Below are 26,977 nucleotides of genomic sequence, written 5' to 3'. Positions count from 1 at the left end.
TTCAATAAATATCTATTGAGAAAGAAACCAAAGTGAAAGGAAAGAATAAAGAGAAACAGGAGGAGGCAAATGGACAAGCACTAAGTTTGCCCGCTACAAAGTCGAAATGCAGGCAAGACAGCTGACGGCCAAGGCCATAAGGACAAGGACTTTGTCTTGTTCACGGCTCTATCCTCGTCATCCTGAATAATGCCTAGCACACAGTAGGCGGCCTGTAAGTATATGTTGAATGGATAAATAAAGGGCTATTGCGGTGGGGGCTTTTTAAAGATGCCTACCCCGTGCTGAACCAAAGGCCTCTCCGTTGTCTGGTAACTGACCCCTTCCCCTCACACATACAGGACAGGTCAGTATTGTGCAACCCCCTCCATCCGTCACAACTCTTCGCACCATGGATGGCTATTTGGTCCAAGTCGGGCCACTAAGAGTTTCTTTTCTGGAAACTTTGACATGGGACCTGGGGGAGATGTGCTCTGCATGTGGCTACCCTATTAACATATATACTCCAGGTCTCTGGACGGTCATCTTCCACCCACCCAGGGGGCAGGGAAACAGAGAAAGAATTTCTTTGCAGATAAGGATGAAGCAGCTGCATGGAGAGCAACAGAAACTGTTCCAACAGCTTTTTGGATCCTGGGTACAGTGCCCTGCTAGATCCCAGCTGCACTGGGGTCTTTGGGTTCCAGAAGCCACCCCTGAATTATTCTATAAATTATTCATAACCAGAAATCCCAACCAATACTGTAAAGGAGCACACAGAGAACCTATTTTTCCCTGTAAGACAGATGAGCAAGTAAGGTCAAAGGAGGGAGAAACACTATTCATGTATAGATCACCCGAGCTGCCCAAGGTTTTAGATGCCTATGGCACAGATGCCACCAGATGCCACCCCAGACCCAGGGAGGCCATATCTGACAAAGGAATTCTTCATGGCAACATTTGGCCGGTTGGTTTGAATGAAGCCCAGAAGTAGCTGGAAGGTGACTTGCTAAATAAAGAAGCAACTCCTCCTCCCTTTAGAGTTTCCACCAGGGTTGGAGAGTGAACAGATCAGATGGTACAGAAAGCCCACCAGAAGATGTGAACATGAGGCTGGGTGAAGAACAAGGGAGGGGCAGAGGAAGCAGACTATTTATGGTATACATGCCACCGACCCACAGAAACAGGAAAGGGAGTCCAAAGGACAGGGACACACACCCAGCAACTCCCACCATCCTCTGTCCATCGTCGATGGGCCTCAGCCACTCCGTGGCTCTACCTCACCTGTTAATATCTTCCCTACTCACTGTGTCCGTGTCACTGTAGTAGTATTTTCATCTTACTGATGACCCAAATTCCTCATCATTTCACTCACACAAGTGTGTCTATGGCAATAAGGATGTGGAAGTTACTGGTTAGGAAGCAGCGACAACGCTAGACCTCCCACTGGCAGGTGAGCAGACAGAAATGAAGACAACTCCTCCTTTCTAGTCACTACATAAACTAATTACATGGAGATCATTTTTGGAAAGAAAATGAAAAATCTTAACAGACTTTTGAAATTTGTTCCTATCTCATAAATATTATTATAGTAATATATAACATTTTTCATTTGTTATTTTATTATAACTAGTGAAGGGGAATAGAACACACGACCCTAAAATATGACACTTTGGCACGTAGATTGTTTTGAGCTGAAGGCAATCAAGACCCAGCAGATTAAGAAAAATTTGTACCTCTCCCTTAACTCCCTAAAAGGACTTAGATAGGGGGCTGGCTCAGAAGGAGAGCTATTATCGGAGATAACTTGATCTGAATGACCTATCTGTATGGCAGGGCAAACATCTGACTACCAAACATCTGCTCTTCTTACCTTCCTGTGAAATCTCCTCGTCCTCTTTGAAGCCCCAGGCCCCCATCCCATTCCTTAGCTCAGCATGGCATGTAAGCCTCAACTGCCCGATTTGCCCTTGGGTCTCATAATCTTATGGGGCTCCTGTATGTACATAATTAAATTTGTTTTTCTCCTGTTAATCTGTCTTATGTCAGTTTAATTATTAGACCAGCCAAAAGAACCTAGAAGGGTAGAGGAAAATTTTCCCTCTTCTATTTATATAATATACATAAATAAATATTAGTGGAAACTAAATAGGTTCAGGGAATCAAGAATTTGAAATAAACAAACACAAAAGGAGAGTTAATATTAAGGCCAATTTTTACTAAACATTTGATTGCCTTAAGCAAAAGAGAAGCAAAATCCTTCACTCTAAACTGTAATAATTCCCCCAACTCAAATAAAAGTGTCCAAATTCCAAAAGATGCTCAAGATCCATCTGGTCTGTTTCCCTTGCAAAGAAGTTTCACCATCTCACAGTAGAAATTCTTAGGAAAGAAATACTCTAGTCTTCCTAAGTCAGAAACCTATTAAAGTGGTAAGATTGTTTTTGCAGCACCTCTGTAACTAGCTCTGTGGAAAGTGTCAGACCTTGGACATTGTTGTCTAATAACGAACTTGGTCTTTGTCCTGGCATCCTCTGGGGAGCCTCTAACCCCTTGGAATTTCCCAAATGATAGGAGTGTCTTTGTTATTCATGGTGGGCCCCTGCGACCACACCTGAGTTTGCACTAATGAGGTGACTCATGGTGGGCCCCTAGATGGTTTTAGAATGGGGGCTGACTATGCCAGAAAAACTAACTATGGGATTAGAGGATTGAGGTTTGAGCCAGAATGACCTCCTGACTCTGGGGAGGGAGGGGGGCTGAAGACTGAGTTCAGTCATGTGGCCAATGATCCAATTAGTGATGCCTATATAATGAAACCCCAACAAAAACTAGGGACACCAAAGCTCAGGTGACATGTCCTGAGGACACAGAAGCTTCACATGTGGGACCCTCCCAGATCTCGCCCTATATGTCTCTCCATTTGGCTAGTCCTGATTTGTATCTCTTATGATAAAACCGTAATCATAAGTATTGTGCTTTCCTGAGTTCTCTGAGTTATTCTAGATTATGATTGAAACTGAGGGGATAATGGGAACCCCCAAATTTCTAGCCAGTTGGTCAGAAGTGCAGGTGGTCTAGGAACCCTGGAGCTTGCAGCTGGTACAAAGGCAGTCTTGCAGGGAACTGTGCCCTTAATCTGTAAAATTGGACCTAACTCTGGGTAGTTAGTATTAGAATTGCATTGCAGACATTACCCTGTGAATTCTAAAACGACACTTTATTAACAATCGCGAAAGTATATTAGGTCAAATGAAAGATAGGACTAGAAGCCAGGTCTACAGAAACTTGAATCCAATTCTCCCTCCACTAGAACAGGCAGCCTCAATGAGTTTAAGACAAATCAGCTACCATCTGAGCCTTGGTTTCTTCATCCATGAAACAGAAATTGATTATATAAATCAAGAGTTGGAAAACCTTTTCTATAAAGGGTCACGTAGTAAATATTTTAGGCTTTGGGCCACATATAGCTTCTGTGTAATTTTTTTAAAACACAAAAGTCTTAAAAATATAAAAACCATTACTCACTCACAGGCCAGATTTGGCCCACAGGCCATAGTTTGCTGACCCCTCATATAAACTAAGTTCTTTCACAGTTAACAACCTGATTATATCCCCAACTCGCACCTCAAGAAAATATTAGATTCAATTTCTTCTGTATCAACAAGACATGACATAAAATTCCTAGCAAACATAGGTGTTCAGGCTTTTATCACATAAGTTAAGAAGTTGGTTATGTCTTTTTCCTAATTTTTTGTGTGCTTGAAAAGTAGGTAAAGGTGGTTTTCTCTTTGCCTCCAGAAAAATTTCCAGGAAAACAAAGCAATCATCATGGAGCTTCATAACAAGAGGCATGCGTGCACGCACACACACGCATACACACACACACACACACTCCCCTTCCGAAAAGAGTCTCAAGTTCAACCCTGGCCTCTACCCTATATTTACAAAGATGTTTCATAACCCTTCCGAACCCAGACACAAAGCAGTCCAGCGGCTGGGGAAGCACTTGGGCTAACTGTTTCTCCTAATCAAACACACACAATGAAAATGCTGTGCAAATGCAAAATGTGATTATTCTAGCCTTGGCAGACACATTTTAGAGGCCTTTTCTAGACCCCATTTTGAGCAAACCACATCTCTCCAAATATAGCATCTGTGATCCATTTCTACCCAAGAATTCAAAAGAAATAAACACAAAGGGAAAGTGACACTGATGGGTCAGGATTTCTTACTACTTACTGGTTTCTCTTTTCTCATTTTTCAGGGATAGAGAAAATGGGAAGGAAAGTAATAGGTCATGGACTATTTATGACTTAAAATATTGTTGAGTGCTGAATTCATTCAGACAATTATTGAGCACCTCCTAGATATAAGGCGTTTTGCTTGATAGCGGGAAGGGAAAGGTACACAGTCTAAGGCTCAAGCTTACTAATGTTACCAGAGACCAAGAAATATGGGAATTGAGAGGACAAAGATGAATGCCAGTCTCATATAGGGCCAGAAAACAAGGTGATTTCATTAAGCAAGCATTTGAACTAGGCTGATAAGAATGAGTATGATTTGGTTGTGCAGAGAAAGAGCAGAGCATTCCAGGAACAAGAGCACGCGAGCAGAGACACAGACCGGTAATGCTATATTTACAACCTAGTTGGCTCCAGCACGATGGCTGAAAGTAATTTAAAGCCTTGTTTCCAATACGTACAGCAATACAAATTGGGCCTCTGTTCCTCGAAACCCATTTTATACCTCAGATATATAAAAATTCATCATGTAAATTAAGTGAAGACAAAATGTGCTTTTAAGGAAATGTATTTAATATATAAAAGTTAAAACAACAAAAAAGCAAAGCTGTGTTTCAAAGACTTAGTTCAGAGGATTTTTCCATATGGGCTAGATTGACTGAGGCTTAAAATACAAGCCCAGTGACTTCTCCGTGGCAATTCCCTCTGTTGCTAGGATAGACGTTCTTCATCGCTCCTTGGACCACGAGACAGGGCACAAATTAGGGACACCGGCTTTAAAATCCCATTGCTGACTCACTGTGCATGATGAGTCTTTGAACAGTTAGCCCTGGGAGAGGTGCAGTTTTCTATGAAGTTGTAGTTTGCCTGTCCTAAGCATTTTCAAGACCCACAACACCTTGGCCCAAGGCATACAGATCCACCGCATGTGGTCTCACGCCAGCTCACTTCTCCAGTTCATTAGCGACCAATCTCTCCCTTGCTCTTGAAAGTCCACTCCCAGTGGCCTTCTCTCCATTCCTCAAAGGCCATCAGCTCTGTTCCCTCTCCAGAGACTTGGTACCTGCCTTTCCTTCTACCTAGAATTCTATTCCCCTAGTCTTTGCTTTGTAACTCCCTCTTATCACTCAGGCCTCAGCTTAAATATCACTTCTCCACAAAAGCACTCCTGGCCCACCACCTCTGCAGTAGTCCCCGGCTTATTTATTCCACATTATTTCTTCCATTGCGCTTACCACCTCACGGAATTTGTTTGTTCATTTTCTGTCTTCCAACACTAGCTATAAGCTCCATGAGGGCAGGGCCCATGCCCATGCTAATGTCTCTGCTTCCCCAGTGCCTGGGACAGAGAAGGCAGTAAATAAGGGTGTCCAATGAATGAATCAAGTGAACATGGCCACAAGATTTCTCATTCTGTCTTAAGTGGACAGAGAAAAATGTAACTCCCTAAATTTAGTTTACAACTAATTTGACCTATCTCCTAAGGTACCTCCCAATAGAGAATTAGAAGGAAAAAAAAAGGAAATGTCTGGTTTTGTTTTGAGATTAGTCCAATTTTATAATTTAAAAGTTCATATAAGTGCTGTGAACTCTCTCTTGAATAAAGGTGTCTTGGTTCCCAGATAACTTCATCATCTTCTTGCTTCCCTCCTTAAAATGGCACTGGGTAAATGGAGGGTGGGGATGGGGGCGTGGGGAAGAGTTGGGATCCTTGGGCACAAATGCCTTCTGCCTCCTCTAGTCCATAGAGTGATACCCTGGTCCCCCTGCTGGCATTTGTGGCTGCAGTCTGTGACTGGTCTGGCTTGGCTTTATCAGTGGGCATTCATGTTAGCTGGTTCTGCCTCACCAGGGCTCCCTCTGCCAAAACCACAGCATCTGCCATTCTCTACATCCAGCCTGCTTGCCGTCAGCCATCTGTCTGCAGCCCTGACAGGATGGGCCCCTGGAAGGCCCAGTAGATTTCGAGTCAGCTCCCAGAGGACATGAAAAGTATGAATATGCAATTCAGGAAAACAAAACCTCCTCTTACCCCTCAGTTTTATCCTCACTTATCCCAGACACCTCCCCTCTCTGACTGGGTAAACTTTCCCCCAAGAGAGAAAAATTAAGATGTTTCTTATCAGATTGGTTTCTTCTCTCCCCACCTTTCTCCTTTCTACCTCCTAAAGATCAAAAACACAGGCAAACTGGGGCCGGCCCGGTGGCGCAGTGGTTAGGTTCACACGTTCTGCTTCGGTGGCCCAGGGTTCGCTGGTTCGGATCCTGGGTGCAGACATGGCACCACTTGGCAAGCCATGCTGTGGTAGGCGTCCCACATTAAAGTAGAGGAAGATGGGCAGGGACGTTAGCTCAGGGCCAATCTTCCTCAAAAAAACCAGGCAAACTTTTTAGTGTACGTCCCTGATGTCATTGTCTGGATTCCAAACAACCCTTTAAAAATTTACTGAAATAGCTCTTCTTCAGTGCAGAATTGCTGAGCATCAAGCCCTCCAAGGTCTCTTGTAAATAAGATAAAAGGGAGAGAAAAATTAATCTACAAAGTCTTCACATAAACAGAAGCCTAGCTTGCCTATTCCTGTTTTGAGAGGCATAAGATGAAGACAACTTGATGTTTCTCCCGGGATTTCTTCTAATCTTTCCCAGGCAAAGTGCATGGAAGTCAAATGTCACATACAAGAGAAAGGTACGTTCATTTGCTTCAACTGTCATCCCGACTTCACATGCAGATCAGCCTGTTATGTTTGCTTATCACCACTGGTCGTGTGAACCTAACACTCTTTACTTCCATCAACAATCTTAATGTACCTTGAAAATCATGAGCTGTCAGATTTTTTTTTTTAAAGATTGGCACCTGAGCTAACATCTGTTGCCAATCTTTTTTTTTTTTAACTTCCTCTTCTTCCCAAAGTCCCCCAGTACATAGTTGTATATTCTACTTGTAGGTCCTTCTGGCTGTGCTATGTGGGGTGCCACTGAGCTCAGGGTGGCCTGATGAACGGTGCCATGTCCACATCCAGGATCTGAACCAGCAAAACCCTGGGCCACCGAAGTGGAGCACATGGACTTAACCACTTGGGCACAGGGCTGGCCCAAGCTGCCAGATTTGAACAAGTTAACATGGAGGCCAAGTCATTCGCCTTTATTCCCAACTTCATTTACACAAAATATACTTTTCCAGTGTGAAGGCTTTTCCTGACTTTCTTGTTGATTTGACATTTTGTGTACCACGTTTCTTCTCAGACAGAGAAGTGAGAAAGTTTCAAATATGGAAAAATCTTTAAAAAGGAAGATCAATGCCAAAGAGATACAGATGGAAACATCTGAGTCTCTGGTCTGCTCCACCAATTCAGTGTTGCCAGATCAATTAGTGGTCTTTGTCCTGTCACTAAGAGCTCATACGTAATTATGATAAAAAGCACAACTATCCTGCTGAGCTTGTCTACGCATCTACATGTATTAACCCATATAATTCTCCTAACAATCACATGAGCAGCATGCCCATTTTGGAGATAATAAAAATGGGGCAAAAAATAAGAAAACAACTAGCTCAACGGCTACAAGTTGAATTTTTTATTTTTTACTATGTGAATCATTTATGTGACCCACAGTATAAAAAATTGGGGGGAGGAGCTTCCTAAAATAGACAACTAAATATTTGTTAACTAATGAATCTTTTATCCTTACTAGGTTTTGGTTTATTTTTTCTTTAGATCAAAGTATAGTCCCAGAGTTACACATTACAAAAAAGAACTCCAGGGGCCGGCCCGGTGGCGCAGCAGTTAAGTGCACATGTACCGCTTCTTGGCAGCCCGGGGTTTGCCGGTTTGGATTCCGGGTGCGGACATGGCACCACTTGGCAAAAGCCATGCTGTGGCAGGCGTCCCACGTGTAAAGTAGAAGAAGATGAGCACGGATGTTAGCTCAGGGCCAGTCTTCCTCAGCAAAAAGAGGAGGATTGGCAGCAGTTAGCTCAGGGCTCATCTTCCTCAAAAAAAAAAATAATAATAATTCCACTGAGTTCCAGGCTCACAGGCAGTGTGGTGGTGGTGGTGACAGGATGAAGTACTTAAACCAGAGAACCAGGTCCCAGCTCCTAGAAATTCAAGTGTCCTGGATACAGGAACATGTGGAATAAATCAGTAAGTTAAACAGGCAAGCAAAAAGGTTGAGGCAGACAGGAAATCATTCATTCATCCAAAGTTCAGAATATTCCATGTGCACGGTGCCTAAGACAAAACCCTCTCCCCACCTTTAGAGAGCTTGTAATCCGGCGGGAGCAGATCAGTGCCCAATAGCTAACACAGCATAGAATGCGAAATGTCCCCTTTCACCTGGACTTGCTTCCCCTTAGCGTGTTCTCTGCCTGCCAACAACTCATCCTTAACACATAGCTTAGGTTTCTCTCCTCTGAGAAGTCTTCTCTCATCACACATCCCCGGGTTGGGTTACATGCCCCTCCCTCTATGCACAGGACCCCCAGATACAGCCAGGCAGGAAATAATTCCAGGGGGCATCTTTCTCAAGTTCACACAATCTATATAACCATATGCAACTGTCCAGTCTGTGCAGTTTCCATATTATAATTATTCTGTTTATGTGTCTGTCATTCTGATTGAAAAGGTCTCCACCTGGAAAAGTATGGGCCTTGCCTTCTTGATCTTCCTATCCTCAGCCTCTGTAGGAGAGGAAGCAGAGATAGTGAGGGCTATGGGCATGTAGTGTCTAAGAGAAAGACTAGTACTTCCAATGGACAGCTTTCTACCAAAGCGGGGTGGGGGAGGGTATTGGTAAAGTCAGCAACTGAGCTTCATCTAAAGGCTAAAGATGGAGAAGGACATCTCACACAGCAGACAAAGCCATGAACAAATACGCTATGAGAGCAGCTACTATGTGGCCTTCCTGGCATGCCCTCTCTTTTAGGACTGTGCTCAACTCCCCTCCACACCAGACACAAGAAAGACAAAAGCTCCTAGTTTTGCTTCCCTATACACACTGCCTCTGAAGATAAGAGCACAGAGGAGAGAATGGAAAGACCATTTCAACAGACCAGGTCCAAGAAGCTAAACGATCTAGAGGGGAAAACATGTACAAAATTACCCAGATATAGAATAAGAAATGCTATACTAGAGACACCAGTCAGCTGAGGTGTCCACACAGAGGAAGTGTCCCTCGTTACAGGTGAGAGAGCCTGGGGCTCCAGAAGGGCAGCAGCTGATCTTAGAAGCAAATCACAGGAATTAATGAACAGAGCCTGGCCGTCGACTGGACAGCGGGGAGAGGAAAGACGAGAGGCCTGGCGTTTCCTGATACTCTTCCTTTAGCTATGAATTTCTGATCATTTAAATGATCATTTTCCCCCTTGAGTGAAAGGGTTTTCACATCAATGAACTATGAAACGAAATTGTAAAGTTAATATAACCAAGTATAATATCCATAATAGTACGACATCCTTATGACTAATAATTCTCTGAAGATAAGGGAATTCGAGGCCCAGATAATAAAAGCATTACATACTGCTCCTGGGCAAGAGTTCACCATTCTACCAAAGGCCCTACTCACAAACGGACTGAGTGTCACAGAAACCTGCCGGAACCGTCCCCAGCTCTCCATAATGTCTGACGGGCAACACTGAATCACAACTAAGTTTTTGTGGCATACTCCACTCTGTAAATCCTTTGCCAAGGCACTAGCAGCAAGGATGGTCACAACCAGAGTCTTGTACTATTTCCAGACCTTCCTGTTATTACCTTTTCTCTGCTGACAGTCAGACTCTGTTCTACACACCTGTAGCAGATGTTGCTGGGGAGGGGGGAACAGTGAGGGGAGGGAGCACTAATCAAGGGACTACACCCCTCCAGAATTCAGGGACCCCCTCTGAAACTGAACTCCAGGCAAACACAGACAAAATAGATTTGCTTACAAAATACAAAAAACCAGGCACTCCAAGAGAAGATCAGTAAATGTGATGTTCCTAAGATCAGAATATCTCTTAAAATTCTACAATTAGTCAAAGCCATTGCTAAGATGGTGACCAGCCAATAAGTTCTAATCTGCCAAGTCCAGTCCTAGAGGATCCCACTGGGTCGGCACCAGCCGAGCTCTGCTTCCTTCTCTCTTTTCTGCCACTTGAAGACTCTCCTGGCCTGATCCCACCCCATCCCCACCTTCCTCTGTCAGAGGCACTGCCCCCTATAAACCTCCCTGACTCCTAACCCCATCCCTGTGTCAGTGGTCTCGCTAGTTCTCGTGTCCTCTAGTTCCAGCTTGCATTTTCATGCTCGAGAAATGGCAGTTTCTAGTTTTATTTGAATAATGACAACAAGGCTTGGACAACTACTATATAGTGGGATGACAGACATACCAATGGCAAAGCAAGTCAAACACACAGAACATTTTCAAAGAGATAGCCAAGCAACAAAGGAGAGCCCCAGAAATAAGAAGACCACTCAATTTACCCCAAAATGACTCACTCCAGAGGATCTGTGCAGCTGAGGAAATGAAAGCTAAACCCACAGTAGAGCTCTCCAAGTGCTTAGTGAGACCAATATCAGAAATACACATTCCACAAAGAAATAATTCAGTTTTTGGTCTTTTAGCCTTACACACACGGAAATCACCCACATGAGCTTCAAACACCAAAGTAGGTTGGCAGAGGGAGGGAAAAATAATTTGAACTTATTTTGTTAAGACATATTTCTTAAGAAAAACACAAAGTACACATGCTTTTCAAGCACATGGTTTGATACGTATGACTTCAGTCTTCATAAGTGGAGATGCTTTACTTAAATTCCATTCATTACCCAGGAGCTCAAGGTGCTGCTTAGGTGCAAGCATCTCCCCGTCAGGCTCATCTCTTATTGCTCCAGCCGTCAGTCAAAGGCTACACTCAGTGGGCCACTTGTAGATCCTGAAGGGACTGAGGGCTTTTTCTGTGCAGTTTGACACATCCAGCTCCTGCTTCTTTCTCCACTCGGATAACCCTTCCTGACCCTTCAAAACTCCCTGGAGCAGCCCCTTTCCCAGCCCCCTGCAGTGGGGGTTAGATACCCTCCTACACAGCACGTCACCCCTGAGGGCGATTGTGGCCCTCAGACTGCACCAAGGTCTTGCCTGTAGGTTCATGCTCTACATATACACACAGCCTACCCTGTTTAAAAGCAGGCCCCGCCTCCAGGAAATCAGTCCCAGCCCCAGGTGAAGCACAGATGGGAGAGAGCAGACACAGAAGGCCCCATGCTGGGACCTCCCCGCCACACTTCCCCAGGTTCCGCACCTGTGAGTCATGCCTGCCAAGAGGGATGCAGGTTGCATTTCTATGCTTGTCTTTCCCACTCTGCTTTCTCTTCCCCGTTGCCAGCATTAATCTCTCAGCAGACTCCCTCCCACTTCTGACCAGGTCCAGAGTTCCAGGCAATAAACAATGTAAAAGGCCCACACCTCTCACACCATAAAGACTGAGTCAACAAATAAACTTTGAAGTCATTGGTTGGAACAGACTCCTCATCAAGGTTTGCTGGGCACACGTCAGTCTGTGTGCTGGGTAGACGGGCAAGTCTGGACCCAGGGACTTCCGGGCACTGTGACGGAGCATAGCTAAGAGGCCAGGGAGCTGAGGGGACGACTAGAAACGTCATCCTGACCAGCACGTATACAGAAATTCTGTTACAGCTGATGACGCCTTTCTCCCCATAACAGCCTATCTTAGGGTGACCAAGGCTCACATGGTTAAGGCCTAGGGTGCAAGAAGTGCTGCAGCCCCAGCATGTGAGCAGCCAGAGACACAGAAGGAGTCTGTGCACTGAATACGAAACAGACACTTGATCCTTCTCCGCTGAGACAATGCAGTTTGAAATCCAAGCAGGGAATCTTGACTTACTTTATATACTGTGAATTCTAATGATGAGGAAAATATTTCTCGACTTTAATTTTCTGAAGTATAAATTACTTATGTAAATTTTTTGTTTTTGCATATTTCATAGGACATGTATCTTTAAGCTTTTATCATTGCCAATATGTACAGAAAGAGAATAACAATAAGTTTATGAATGTTAAAAAGTCGTATCATATTTGAAGACACATAGTTCAAACGGGCAATAATGATGAAGATGATGATGAAGGAAGAGTAACTTCATTCTTTACTCCACGGATAACAGGGGAACAAATTCATAAAGGCCAACAGCACTCACTGTGCTTCCTGTCCTCCATTCTCAAACCGCACCTCCTGCCTGGATACTTTCTCTGACAGAACTTTCCCCTCTGTTGGCTTTAATTCTCTCGTCCTCTTAATTATGGAGCCTGACTGAACTTCTTTCAAAGAGTTCTTCTTTTGGGTCCTTGAAGTCAAGGACTCTCTCATTTCCCTGTAACCTCTGGCATTTAACGTGTGCTCATGTTAAATAAAGAGATTGTTGGCTTCGTATTGTGGGGGGGATCAAGAAATGATTGACCTGAAAAAAGAACAGTTCAGCATCCTCGCTCACAATTACTTCCCAAATATTTTGATTTATCTTTCAATCCCACATCCGGTCTGTCAGGAAATCCCATCAGCTCTACCCGACCCCCCAACAGAACCTGAATCTGCCCGCTTCTCCCCACCTCGACTGCTACCACCCTCGATCACCCCGGCATCCTTCCTCACGGGGATGTTGCAGCAACTTCCTAATGCTTCCTCCTCCAACTCTTACCCCTCAAAAGCCTGTTTTCCACATAGGAATCAGAGTCATATTTTTTTAATGTAAAACCAGATCTGGTTTGTCACTTCTTCAAAACTGTCCAACAGCTTCCCATAATACTTCAAGTAGAGCAAACTCCCCCCACAGGCTACCAGGCTCTATTCTGGACACACTGTTGTCTTCTTTTGTTCCTCATAAGGGTCTAGGACATTTCCACCTCAGGTCCTTAGCTCTTACTATTACTAGTCCTTCTGCCTAGGAGAACCTCAGCTGGAACTCCCTTCTTCTACAGCTCCTCATCTCTGGCTCCTTACTGTTTGGGTCTCTGCTCAAATGTCGTATCGTCAAAGAGTTCTACATTAGTTCTGCCCTTTGGCCATTCTCTACCCTGCTCCATTTTCTTTAGAGCAGTGACAACTCCTGTAAACATCATTTAGTCACTGTTATCAGTCTACCCCTCAAGAATGTGAGCTGCATGAGCTGAGTTTGTCTTGTTCTCTGCTCTCCCTCTAGTGCCTGGGGTTCGGTAATTGCCTTTTAAATGATTCAATGAACAAAGTCTTAGCAAATAATCTACTCAACTTTGTTGCTAAGGCTTATTAATCCCCTGATAAATATCAGACATACTACACATATTATCTCTACTTCTCACTACACCCATAAGCAGACATTTTGTCCTTTTTTAGTAGAGCCAGGATTCGAGCCTAATTTTCCTATTTCCTCAAACCCATGAAGTTTCACCTATAATTTAAAACTTAACCTATGAGATTTGACTTCTTTAACTGAGAGATGAAGATAACAACTACTTTGCCTAATAGGAATTTTATAATGCTAAAATAAGACTACGGGTCTGAAAAAGGCAAGTAAACCGCAAAGTTCTGTAATAAAATTAGGAATTATTGCAAAACTGCAAGATGAAGACATTAGTTAGTGACTGTGTGCTGATAATTAAACTTCCATTTCCTAAGACCCACCCCCTGCCAGATGCTTTCCACACAAAATCACATTTAATTCACAACCACCCTGTGAGAGAGGTATTTTCACTCTTTCAGAGATGAGAAAATTGAGGATCCATGAGGTTAAATAACTTGCCCAAGGTCACTTAGCTCACAGGTGATATATCCAAGGTTCAGATCTGGGTCTGTCTGGTTCCACTGATCATGCTTTAAATTTAGAGATTATTTGACAAAGATGTTTCATAATAACGGTAAAAATGTTGCTTAGAAACCTATGTAGCATGATTGTCATGAGTAAACAAAAGAATTTTTTAGTGTGAACACAATGACCCAGTCAAAAGGTGATTTGAGTCATACGTGAAGACCAGGGAAGTTCTTCTGACGCTCTGAAGAGTAACTGAGGCACACAGCTGCATTTCTGGAATAGACAGAAGACCATGTATTACCCCTCAAAGCCACAGAGAACATAAAACAAATACCTGTGTCCAGAACGTGGTCAAAATCTAAGAAATAGGAATAGAATCTAGAAATAGGAATCCAAGAAATAGAAAGTTCCGACAACACAAGGCAATACGCTTAATAAGAAGATAGAAAAAAAAAACTAAGGCCTTGAAAAAGCAGCCACATTGTAATAAAGCTGCACATGTTTCAAGTTATCTAGGTCAAACAACTTACCATAAGGAGAAATTTTAAAACCATAATATCTGAAAATAATTGTGCTAGAATACTGTATGTTGGCTCCTTACTTGGCCTAAGTAACTTTCAAAATGAGAAAAACTTTCTGATTGGAATTTTACTATCTCCCTCTAAGAGTAACTTTAAACCACAGTTTTGAAAAAATGATATTAAGCAAAAGTTTAAAAGTCAAAAGCCAATGATCTAAACAACTTAATCTGTTTTACAGGAAGATAAAAATTACTAAAAGCAATCTCCCCAAAAATTTCCTTGAAGGGAAAACAGTCTTGCGTCACTTAATGGGGATATGTTCTGAGAAATGTGTCGTTAGGCGACTTCATTGCTGTGGGAGCATCACAGAGTGCACTTACACAAACCCAGATGGTACAGCCTACTGCACACCTAGGCTCTATGGTACTAACCCTATGGGACCACCATCATATATGCGGTCCATCGTTGACCAAAACATAGTTATGCGGTACATGGCTGTATGAGATGTAACTACATGAAACACATAACTCACTGTCAACAGAACCTCGCTCTAGGTAACACATTTGCCTAATTCAGTACTCTCACTATCCCCGTTGTTATGGGTGTACAAATCTGTCAAGTGTCTGCTCCCTTAGGTTAAAAATCCAGCCTTACAATAAATACAAAGCCACTGAACTCTACGGAAAGCTCACACACCTGATGCTGACATTGTTAACACGACGATCTCATTACAGCTACTACACCATATGCTACAATAAACTCAAGTCTAATCCAAAGTCATAATCCCACCTTCAACTTGATGAAACCCAAGAACAAATCTCTTAATCTTCCTGACCCCAAACACTGATATAAAGCTAACAAAAATAGTATAATTTTAAAGCTTTTTTAATCAAAGATTCTATTAACTGATATGGTGTAGCTGTCGAAAAAGTTACAATACCATAAGAGAACTTGATAAATATCTAAACATCAGCTACCATAATGCCTTAAATCTTACATAACCCTCATTTTGTCACGTCGTTTTTCCCAACTTTCTACTCCAACGGGGAATTCTTCTGCCAGATCCACTTTTGAGCCTCAATTTTGTGTTTCAGATCACAAGGGCCATCCCCATGTCTACCATTCCCTTCTAACTACATTATTCCTGTAACTTAGAATTCTAAATTAAATCCCATATTTTCCTTGTACAAAAAAATTACTTGCATATTGCATTAACTAAGCCAATGAACCCTTCTCTTCCTATTGTGTAGTCACAGTTTGTGTTGAAAATACTTACTGTGTTTAAGGTTGCCCTCAAATTTCTACCATTGAAATGCATCACAAAATTCATCTGTCATTTACCCAAACAAGTATAAACATCCAGACTAGAGTACTGGTAAGTATAGCAATGAATAACCAAAAGACCAAAGATTATTTCATTATAGCTATCCAAAGTGCATTAAAATGAGTATTTGTGAACTATCAATATTTTACTTACACTGCAATTTGTGCGTGCATGTATACATTTTTAATAGGAAGAACAATGGTGACCAGATAACAACCAGAGACTAACAATGTGCTGTCCAATATGGTAGCCAGTAGCCGCATGTGACTAACAAGTACTTAAAATGTGGCTTGTCAGAATTGAGACATGCTATAAGTGTAAAATATACAACAAATTTTAAGATTTGGTATAAAAAAATTTTAAATATCCTAATAACTTTTTATATTGATTACATGTTGAAATAACATTCAGAATATACTGAGTTAAATGAAGTATACTATTAAGGTGCAAATATGCTCACATTATATTTCTATTTGACAGTGCTGGTTTAACAGTTATAACTTCATTATTAATAATTACCTTACCCCTCATCTGCTTCTTACCTGTCAACATCCCACACAGCCCTCCCACCCCTCAATTAAACCTGTAGCTTGTATCTAAAGAAGGAAAAGTAATTTCAATACCAGCTTAAGGAAAACTTAACAGGGAAGATAGATCTGTACGCAAAAGCACTACACCCTACAGCTAAGAACAAATGCTTCCCCTAGCTACAACTCGGCCCTCTGGGAAACTCCCCATCCAGCTGTGATGTAGGGATCAGAATGCTTGTAGAGAAATCCAAGTTGATATAGGAAAGTTTTTCACTAAAATCAAAACTGTTTTCTTATAAAAGAACTTTAGTCCTACCTTAGAGGTAAGCACATCCTTAGTTCGTCCTTGTTTCCAATAAGATTAACAAATATGATACAGCCCTCTCTCAGATTAGACACAAATAGAGAAAAAAGGATTGCCACAATCAGTCATGCTAGCCACAGTCAGAAGTGACAGCTCACAGCAAGGAAGGGCAGAATGGTAAAAACACATTCAAGTTTACCCAGCACAGCAACCCAAGGTCACTGCTGAGGGAGTGCACAGCCCGAAAACCCCGGCCACAAAGACAGCCCCAGGTACACAGCAAATCATCACTTAGGTTCACCACTACCATTTTAAGCCATTAAGAAAAGTGTGTGTAACACTTTCTTAGGAGGCCTGATCTTTGACCAAAGTCATTTTTAATTCAAAAGTTTCCCATTATGTTTTGGTAAATTAACATTTAATTTACTAAAACTGCATTTTAACAATCAATCTTAAATACTTAATTTAGTATCTATTGATCAAACTACAGAAGATATTTGCTGTTTGAAATATTTGGGATCTTCCTGGAAATGTAAAATGTCTAAAACAATATACAGCAGTGTATCTTAAAGACATCTGTGTCTATAAATGCTTTTATAGCCAGTGAATTATTACTACATACTTAAAACAAACTTAAATAGAATATAAATCTTTAATAGCACTTTTGTCAAGCATACTATATTGATATCAGATTTAAACAAAAATATCATAATCAAGTGGACATAAACACCAATCATAAGTTTATAAGAAGAGAAAAATACCTAAATAAAATCAAAGCAGATCAGGTTAAAATGGTGACATAGGTGGACTCTGAACTCTCCTCCTCTCTCAGAAACAACAAATTTACAACTACTCTTGGAACAATTACCCCTGAGAGAGAACTGAAAACTGGATAAAAAGAACCCCAAGGGACAGTGCTGACTGAGGTGGAGGAGGCAGAAGTTCCTTTCTGGAGGGGAAAAAGCCACATTCTAGCTATGGCACTCCATGGCTGGGAGGAATCCTAAGGTACACAGCCTTTCCTTGAGGAGCAGAGGATCTGAGTAGGGGAGCTTTACCACAATAAGCACCTTTTGGACTCAGCACAACCAACACGAGTGTCATAATATCTGGCTTTGCTGGCTATTAACAACAACAAGGAATACCCCTAGAAAAGCTATTGGACATAAGGGACAAAAAAGCCTGTTCTTAAAGGGCCCAGGCACAAATTCACCCATTTGGAAAGAATCTAAAATCACCAGAGAGAAAGGTGTATGGTCCTTTGGTGAAAAGAGACTCACCTGAGAGGCTCTGGGAGCATTGGTGAAAGGTAAGAGCTCCCCAGGCTGGGGCCACCTCCTCAAGGACTGAGAAATTGGCAGCAGCCATTATTCTGACCAAGTACAGGCATGCTGACACAGACACTGGCAGATGCCATTGGAGTTCTTCCTCTGGCCTGTTAGCACACAGGTGTGCCCCACTCACTAGAGCACTGATTTAATCCAGCCCAGTCAGGACAGGCAGCCCACCTTAGGGACTGGCCCCACCCAACAGTAAGCCCTTGGACAACTTGTGGGCCCACATAGACGGGGTGCATGGAACCTCTGCAGCTGGGCAAGTGGGTCCACCTCTGTGGGACAGGGCATGTGCGAGTGGGCCTGCATTGGTGGAGTGTGTGGGGCCTCTGCAGCAGGGTGATTGGGTCCACTTAAGTGGGTAGGGGTGTGCACATGGGGCAGGATCGGGTGTGTGGCCCTGTGGACAGTGGGGCTTGTCAGCTACAGCAGACTTGAGCTTCTCCAACAGGCATGTTGTGGATCAGCCCCACCTTCCAAAGCCTGAAACAACTGGGTACTCCAGTGCCTGAGGCCAGCCCCACTCAGCTGCAACCCTGAGAGAGCTGACAACAGCCTTGCAGTCCAGAGGCCTACAGCAATTGTAAGCCCCTGAGTCCAGCAACCAGCCATGCTGGGGACCTACTCACTTAACAGAAAAACTGCAGCAGGAATGTGCTATTAGACCTGGCAGCCACCTGTGCTGGGGCTCCCCACACCTAATAAAGTGTCTGAAGGGTCTATAGCAGCCACACGCAACTGAGTATGACAACCAGCCAGCCAGGGAGACAGCCTAGCCTCCCCAGGTACCTGCAGGTAGAACAACCCTGCCGCAACAGAAGGACACACGAAGCCCACACAGGGGTCACTCCTGGAACATTTGGAACTGGTGACAAGAGGGAAGCAGACTGCTGAACCTTGTAGGTCATCTCTTACATAAGACCATCTCTCCAAGACTGAGAGACATAGCTGACCTATCTAATAAATAGATATAAGCACAGAGAAAGAGGCAAAATGAGGAGACAAAGGAATACGTTCCAAATAAGGGAAGAAGACAAATCTGCAGAAAAAGAATAAAGCAAAACAGAGATAAACAATCTACCTGACAAAAGGTACAAAATAATAGTCATAAGGATGCTCACTGATCTTGGGAGAAGAATGGATGAACTCAGTGAGAACGTCAACAGGGAACTGGAAAATATAAAAAAGAACCAATAAGAAATGAAGAATACAATACTGAAAATGAAAAATTCACTCAAGGGACTCAATAGCAGAGTAGATGATACAGAAGAACGGTTCAGCAATCTGGACAAAAGACTAGAGGAAATCGCCCAAGCTGAACAGATAAAAGAAAAAAGAATTAAAAAGAACAAGGACAGTCTAAGGGAACTCTGGGACAACATCAAGGGCACTAACATCTGTATTATAGGTGTCCAGGAAAGAGAAGAGAGAGACAAAGGTGCAGAGAATCTACTTGAAGAAATAATAGCCAAAAACTTTCCTAAGGAAGGAAACAGAAATCCAGGTACAGGAAGCACAGAGAGGACCAAAGAAGATAAACTCAAAGAGACCCACAACAAGACACATTATAATTAAAATGTCAAGAATTAAAGAGAGAGAAAGAATCCTAAAAGCTACAAGAGAAAAGCAACAAGTTACATACAAAAGAAATCCCATAAGGCTATCAGCTGACTTTTCAGCAGAAACCTTACAGGCCAGAAGGGAGTGGCATGATATATTTAAAATGCTGAAAGGAGAAAACTTACAGCCAAGAATACTCTACCTGGCAAGGTTATCGTTCAGAATGGAAGGAGAGAGAAAGAGTTTCCCAGACAAGCAAAAATTAAAGGAGTTTATCACCAAGAAACCAGTTTTATAGGAAATGCTAAAGGGACTTATTTAAGTGGAAAAGAAAAGACCAAAATAGGAATAAGAAAATTATCAAAAGAAATAAAATCACTGGTAAAAAGCAAAAATACAGTAAAGGTAGCAGATCAACCACCTATGAAGATAAGGTGAAGGTCAAAAGACAAAAGTACTAAAATTATCTACTTCCACGATAAGCAGGTAATAGACACACATGCACAAAAAAGAGATTATATACGATATCAAAAACACAAAGTGTGGGAGGAGGGGAGTAAAAAAGTAGAGCTTTTTGAAACAGGTAAAACTTAAGAGACTATCAACTTAATATAGATTGCTATATACGTTGGTTATTATATATGAACCTCATGGTAATCACAAACCAGAAACCTATAATAAATACACAAAAAATTAAGAGAAGGGAACCAAAACATAATACTAAATTAAGCCATCAAGCCACAATGGAAGAGAGCAAGAGAAGAAGAAAGGAACAGAGAAGAACTGTTAAAACACACAGAAAAAAAGTAACAAAATGGAAATAAGTACATTCTTATTAATAGCTACTTTAAATGTTAATGGACTAAATGCTCCAATCAAAAGGCATAGGGTGGCTGATTGGATAAAAAAACAAGACCCATATATATGCTGCACACAACCACACTTCAGACCTAAAGACACACAAAAACTGAAAATGAAAGGACGGAAAAAGATACTCCATGAAAATGGGAATGAACACAAAATTGGGGTAGCAATACTTATATCAGACAAAATAGACTTTAAAACAAAAACCATAACAAGAGACAAAGAAGGGCACTACATAATGATAAAGGGAACAATCCAACAAGAGGATGTAACACTTGTAAATATCTATGCACCCAACATAGGAGCACCTAAATATATAAAGCAATTATTAACAGACATAAAAGGAGAAATAGACAAATTATAGTAAGAGCAGAGGACTTTGACACTCCACTCTCACCAATGGATAGATCAACCAAACAGAAGATCAACAGGAAACATTGGTCTTAAGCAACACATTAGACCAGATGGACTTAGTAGATATATACATAACATGGCATCCAAAAACTGAAGAATACACATTCTTTTCAGACACACATGGAATATTCTCCAGGACTGATCACATATTAGGCCGCTAAATGAGTCTCAATAAATTTAAGAAGATCGAAATAATACCAAGCATCTTTTCTGACCACAAAGGTATGAAACTAGAAATCAACTACAGGACGAAACTTGGGAAAGCCACAGATATGTGGAGATTAAACAAAATGCTACTGAACAACAATTGAGTCAGTGAATAAATCAAAGGAAAAATCAAAAAATACCTGGAGACAAATGAAAATGAAAATACGACATGCCAAAATTTATGGGATACAGCAAAAGCAGTACTTAGAGGGAAGTTTATATCAATACAGGCCTACCTCGATAAACAAGAAAAATCTCAAATAAACAATCCAACAGTGTACCTAAAAGAACTGAAAAAAGAAGAACAAACAAAGCCCAAAATCGGTAGAAGGAAGGAAATAATAAAAACCAGAGCACAAATAAATGGAATACAGACTAAAAAACTATGGAAAGAATCAATGAAACCAAGAGCTGGTCCTTTGAAAAGATAAACAAAATTCACAAACCTTTAGCTAGACTCACCAAGAAAAAAAGAGAGAAGGCTCAAATAAATAAAATCAGAAATGAAAGAGGAGAAATTACAATGGACACTTCAGAAATACAAAAGATTATAAGAGAATACTATGAAAAGCTATATGCCAACAAATTGGATAATCTAGAAGGAATGGATAAATTCTGTAGAGTCACACAACCTTCCAAAACTGAATCAAGAATAAATACATAATTTGAACACACCAATCACCAGTAAGGACGTGGAAACAGTAACCAAAAACCTCCCAAAAGGGGCCAGCCCCATGGCCAAGTGGTTAAGTTCATGCATTCCACTTCAGTGGCCCAGAGTTTCACCAGTTTGAATCCTGGGTGCAGACCTAGCACCACTCATCAAGCCATGCTGAGGTGGTGTCCCACATAGCAGAGCCAGAAGGACCTACAACTATGTATGAGGGGGTGCTTTGGGGAGAAGAAAAAAAAAGATTGGGAACAGATGTTAGCTCAGGTGCCAATCTTAAAAAAACAAAAAAAACCCACCACTTAAAAAAAAAAACCAAAATAAAAGTTCAGGACCAGATGGCTTCCCTGGTGAATTCTATCAAACATTCAAAGAAGACTCAAACTCTTCCAAAAAATTGAGGAGGAGGGGAAGCTTCCTAACTCATTCCATGAAGCAGATATTACCCTGATACCAAAACCAGAGAAGGACAACACAAAAAAAGAAAATCACAGGCCAATATCACTGATGAACATCGATGCAAAAATCCTCAAAAAAATACTAGCATATCAAATACAACAGTACATTAAAAAGATCATACACCATGATCAAGTGAGATTTATTCCAGGGATGCAGGGATGGTTCAACATCTGCAAATCAATCGACATGATACACCACATTAACAAAATGAAGAATAAAATCACATGATCATCTCAATAGATGCAGAAAAAGCATGTGACAAGATACAGCATCCATTTATGATAAAAACTCTGAATAAAATGGGTATAGAAGGAAAGTACCTCAACATGATAAAGGCCACATATGACAAAGCCACAGTTAATATCATTCTCAATGGAGAAAAACTGAAAACCAACCTTCTAAGAACAGGAACTAGACAAAGATGCCCACTTTCACCACTCTTATTTAACATAGTATTGGAAGTCATAGCCAGAGCAATCAGGCAAGAAAAAGAAATAGGGATCCAAATTGGAAAGGAAGAAGTGAAACTGTCACTATTTGCAGATGACATGATCATGTATATAGAAAACCCTAAGGAGTCCACCAAAAAACTTCTAGAAATAATAAATTAATATGGTAAATTTTCAGGATACAAAATCAACTTACAAAAATCAGTTGTGTTTGTATACACTAAGAACGAAGCAGCAGAAAGAGAAATTAAGAATACAATCCCATGCACATTTGCAAAAAAACAATAAAATATCCGGGAATAAATTTAACCAAAGAGGTGAAAAACCTGTAGACTGAAAACTATAAAACACTGTTGAAGGAAATTGAAGAAGACACAAAGAAATGGAAAGATATTCCGTGCTCTTGGATTGGAAGAATTAACATAGTTAAAATGTCCATACTTCCTAAAGCAATCTACAGATTCAATGCAATCCCTACCAAAGTTTCAACAACATTTTTCACAGAAATAGAACAAAGAATCCTAAAATTTACATGGAATAACAAAAGATCCCGAATAGCCAAAGGAACTCTGAGAAAAAAGAATAGAGCTAGAGGTATCACACTGCCTGATTTCAAAACATACTACAAAGCTATAGTAATGAAAACAGCATGGCACTGGCATAATAACAGACACACCAATCAATGGAACAGAATCGAGAGCCCAGAAATAAACTCACACATCTATGGACAGCTAATTTTTGACAAGAGAGCCAAGAACATACAATGGAGAAAGGAAAGTGTCTTCAATAAATGGTGTTGGGAAAACTGGACAGCCACATGCAAAAGAATGAAAGTAGAACATTACCTTACACCATGCACAAAAATCAACTCAAAGTGGATTAAAGACTTGAATGTAAGACCCGGAAAGAATAAACTTCTAGAAGAAAACATAGGCGGTACACTCTTCGACATCAGTCCTGGAAGCATATTTTCAAATACCATGTCTGACAGGGCAAGGAAAACAACAGAAAAAATAAACAAATGGGACTACATCAAAATAAAAAGCTTTTGCACAGAAAAGGAAACCATCAACAAAACAAAAAGACAACCTAACAATTGGGAGAAGATATTTGCAAACCATATATCTGATAAAGGGTTAATATCCAAAATATATAAAGAACTCATACATCTCAACAACAAAAAACCTAACAACCCCATTAAAAAATGGGGAAAAGATCTGAACAGACATTTTTCCAAAGAAGATGTACAGATAGCCAACAGGCACATGAAAAGATGTTCAACATCACTCATTATTAGAGAAATGCAAATTAAAACTATAGTGAGATATCACCTTATGCCTGTCAGAATGGCTATAATTAACAAGACAAGAAATAACAGGTGTTGGAGAGGATGTGGAGAAAAGGCAACCTTCATACACTGATGGTAGGAGTGCAAATTGGTGCAGCTACTATGGAAAACATTATGGAGATTCCTCAAAAAATTAAGAATAGAAATACTATACGATCCAGCTATTCCACTTCTGGGCATTTATCCAAGGAACATGAAAACATGGATGCTTAAAGATATATGCCCCCCTATGTTTATTGCAGCATTGATTGCAATAGCCAAGACTTGGAAGCGACCTAGGGGCCAATCAAGGGACAAATGGATAAAGAAGATGTGTTATATATACACAACGGAATACTACTTAGCCATAAAAAGGATGAAATCCAGGGGCTGGCCTGATGGCATAGTGGTTGGTTTTGCGTGCTCCACTTCAGCGGCCCAGAGTTTGCAGGTTTGCATCCCAAACACAGACCTACACACTGCTCATCAAGCCATGCTGTGGCAGTGTCCCACATACAAAATAGAGGAAGCCTGGCACAGATGTTAGCTCAGCAACAATATTCCTCAGCAAAAAAAGATTCACAACAGATGTTAGCTCAGGGCCAATCTTCCTCACCAAAATAAAATGGATGAAATCTTGCCATTAGTGACAACCTGGATGCACCTTGAGGGTATTATACTAAGCAAAATAAGTCAGAGCGAGAAAGTCAAATATTGTATGATCTCACTCATAAACAGAAGATTAAAAACAACAACAAAAACACAGACAGAGAGATTAGATATGTGATTACCAGAGGCAAAGGTGGGAGGGAGGAGAGAGAAAGGGGTGATTAGGCACATGTGTGGGGTGATGGATTGTAATTATCTTTGAGTGGTGAACGTGATGCAATTTACACAGAAATCAAAATTTAATGACTTACATCTGAAATTTATATAATGTTATAAGCCAATGTTACTGCAATAAACAAATAAAATAAAATAAAATTGAATTATGTTAGTGAAGAAAAAAAATCAAGATGATACTCTACAGCACCTCCAGAATAAAACATAACATCCTCTTACTGTACTTTTAGCCCTGGTGCTGGGGAAGATGCCAGAGGTAACATGCAGCAGTCACGTACTTTTCCATTCCCCGGGGCACAGTGGTCTCCTGTGTGATGAACATTTGAGCTTGGTTGTGAACTTCTGCTGAGTTCTCCAACCAAAACCCACAGGCTTCTTTAAATTCATGAAGATATATTTGCTTAAAGAAAAGGATATGTCTTCCCCTTTTAAACTCTACATTGAGATTTTGAAAATTGAACCCAGCATGATACCTGTGCTTTTGGTATGGGGTGACTTTCCACTACTGTAATAACAACCCAAGTTAGATGATATCCAAGAAACTGGCTCCCTCAAGCTATACCACGGTCAGCCTAGAAAGTCCAAGCTAATTCAGAAGACAAAAATGTACACCTCAATAACCAAGAAAATAAACATTAAAATGAGATTGTCTTACCTCAAAAATTGACAGTTTAACATATACCAATTGGAGTTTCTGCTTCTGATCATGAGAGGTATAAGGAGGGTCAGATTAACATCCTTCCACTATAATGATTAGAAAACTGGACAAAATACAGGAAACAATTATTTTCTGATATCGAACAACAGGAAATAGAGGAAAGTAATCCTTGAGAGAAGAGAACAAACAAGATGAGCGCTATGACCGTATCATCTTTCTAAATTGAAAACAATTTCTGGGCCAAAGTGCAATGATGGGGGAAGCCAAACAAAGCAGTCTCAGCAAATTGAAAAGACAGATATCCCAGCATGAGGAGGCAGAAATGCTGAGAATTTACAGGGGAGAGAACTGAGGAAGGAAGAGCCATGCAAAAAAGAAGCTCTAGAAATTTGCATAGGAGTCACCTTGAATCTTTGGCTAAATTCCAATATGTACACATATATGGCAAAACTCATCAAGGCCAGGGAAAGAATAATTACGAAGGAACTGTAAGAGCAACAATTTCCAGAGTTCACACAAAGCCAGGAACTTGTTAGAGTTCCTATGCTCCAAAGAGACCACGTTGATTGCAATGGGAATCATGCCTTAGCTGTGGAGCTGAAAGAGACCTATAGGAAAGGAGACTCTAGACCCACTACATAATAGCTTAAAAACTAGCCTTGGCAAGAGCAAACTAACCTATAAGAAAACAAGCCAGAACAAAGTCCAAAACTCCTGATAGGAACTGTAAAAAGAATCAAGCACTCAATTTACAATGTATGGCATTCAATTAAAAACTACTAGACATCCAAAGAAACAAAAAACCCACATGACACAAATGATTCAGTAATGGGAACAGATCCCTAAGTTAAAGGGATGTGGAATTACCAGACAAGGATGTTAAAATAACTAAGATAAGTAGATTCAATATGTTCAAGAATTTAAAGGAAAAAAACAATATAATGAAGAAGAAATGGGAGATATATAAAAAGAAGCAAATGAAATTTCTAGAGATGAAAACTAGAATATCTATAATGAAAATGACACTGGGTAGGATTAAAAACAGATTAGGCGCTGCAAAGGAAAGGATTCATGAGCTTGAAGACACAGCAATAGAAATTTAGCAATCCAAATTGAAGCACTGGGGGAAAAACGTAAACAGAGCATCAGTGACCTATGACACAGTATCAAGGGAGTCTAAGGTGTATATAACGGAAAACTCAGGGGAAAAAAAAGAGGTGAAGAGGGAAAGAAGACAAATATTTGAAGACATAATGTGGAAAAATATTTCCAGATTTGATGAAAACTACAAACAAACAGGTCCGCAAGCTTGAGTACCAGGGTCCGTGGGGGCACCTTAGGTGGCCTCCAAGAAGAGTTCCCAGAGAAATAAATGGCTACGTCCATACTTTAAGAACAAGGACTGAACAGAGGGGTTGCAAAAGACAGTCTGGACAAAAGAAACAACATATATAAAGTCTCCAAGTCAATAACGAATATGCAACATTACATTCTGGAGGCTGTAAGACGATCCA

At 41.0% G+C, this 26,977-nt stretch overlaps 1 protein-coding gene across 9 annotated transcripts in view; it reads right to left on the bottom strand.

Annotated features, from left to right (window-relative positions):
- The window catches only part of ATP8A2 (ATPase phospholipid transporting 8A2), a 591,936-nt gene that overhangs the window by 496,798 nt on the left and 68,161 nt on the right, over nucleotides 1-26,977 (bottom strand). The window contains exon 1 of one of the 9 annotated variants that reach the window (XM_070578679.1): nucleotides 11,500-11,600. The exons of the other annotated variants lie outside the window; for them this stretch is intronic. The gene's annotated coding sequence lies outside the window, so the exon portion shown is untranslated. Of the gene's footprint in view, nucleotides 1-11,499; nucleotides 11,601-26,977 lie in introns of those variants that run through there. 9 annotated transcript variants of the gene reach the window in all.

Source organism: Equus przewalskii, chromosome 16 (assembly GCF_037783145.1).
Source record: "Equus przewalskii isolate Varuska chromosome 16, EquPr2, whole genome shotgun sequence".
NCBI lineage: Eukaryota > Metazoa > Chordata > Mammalia > Perissodactyla > Equidae > Equus > Equus przewalskii.
The sequence above is the reverse complement of the archived record's forward strand: the minus strand, read 5'-3'. Positions and strand labels throughout refer to the sequence as shown.